The 980-nt window shown below is 36.1% G+C and overlaps 1 protein-coding gene across 1 annotated transcript in view; it reads right to left on the minus strand.

Moving 5' to 3' along the window:
* The window catches only part of LOC119585947 (zinc finger RNA-binding protein-like), a gene marked incomplete in the record, with an annotated part of 31,027 nt that overhangs the window by 29,384 nt on the left and 663 nt on the right, over positions 1-980 (minus strand).

The raw sequence follows: 980 nt of genomic DNA on the forward strand, positions 1-980 counted from the left end.
ACATGAACTAAACTCTCCTAACTCAAGAGCCCCACCTAATTGCTGTATTTCCTAAGTCCCAGCACAGAATGTACCACTATCTGTTTCTTTCATTTCTGAAGTTAAACTTTGCCTGAACAGATAATTTTATGAATTGGTGAGTAATTTTTTTCCCCTCCCTATACCAGTGTCCTTTTAACTTTTCCTAAAATAACAGTCATTATACAATAATATACCCAAGATCTTCATACAAGCAAATGTCCATGTCACACAATGATGCACATTAGGCATTATTTGAAGTCAACATGGAAAAACTATTTATTTATTACTTCAATTAAGGAAAGGCTATGCTGTTAGGTTGTTAGATGCCTCCCACTGGTATACGGCAGAAATTGCTGTTATGTTTATGTCTTTTTGAAGAATCTATTTTCAACTGCTTGGAGGTTAATTTCTTGAATAGAACAAGATTTTAAACTCCATCAAATTTATCAACAAAATCCTACCGATATCTTCCAACTGAATTCACACTCATAGGGTATGTCACTCTGATCTGTCATGGTTCCGTTTCGAAAAAATACCGCATATTCTAACCCTGCTATTTTCAAAATATTCTTTATGCCTCCCCACTTTACGGCAATTGTATTATTACTGTTGCCTAGCACGGCCTAAAACATTTTCAATGCATTCTTTACATCGAGCAATCAACCAATTTGATGGTTTTAAGACTGAGTGGCTCTGGCAATATCAACATGAAAAACAACTAAGGGCTACTGAAACCCTAAAAACACTTTCATGGCCTAATTATTATCACATGAAAGAAAACTCCATATAACTACTGAATAGAAAAAAAAAAAAACTTATCTCAATGAGCACTCCTTTCTTTCCTTCCTGTTTGTAACCCTTTCACATTATAACAACCCCCTCACCCTTAGCCTCAGTCACACACCTCCCCCACCTCCTCTATACATCTTGTTATCGCAACGGCCGCGAAAACATCTTTT

This window comes from Penaeus monodon, chromosome 20 (genome assembly GCF_015228065.2).
Source record: "Penaeus monodon isolate SGIC_2016 chromosome 20, NSTDA_Pmon_1, whole genome shotgun sequence".
Classification (NCBI taxonomy): Eukaryota; Metazoa; Arthropoda; class Malacostraca; order Decapoda; family Penaeidae; genus Penaeus; species Penaeus monodon.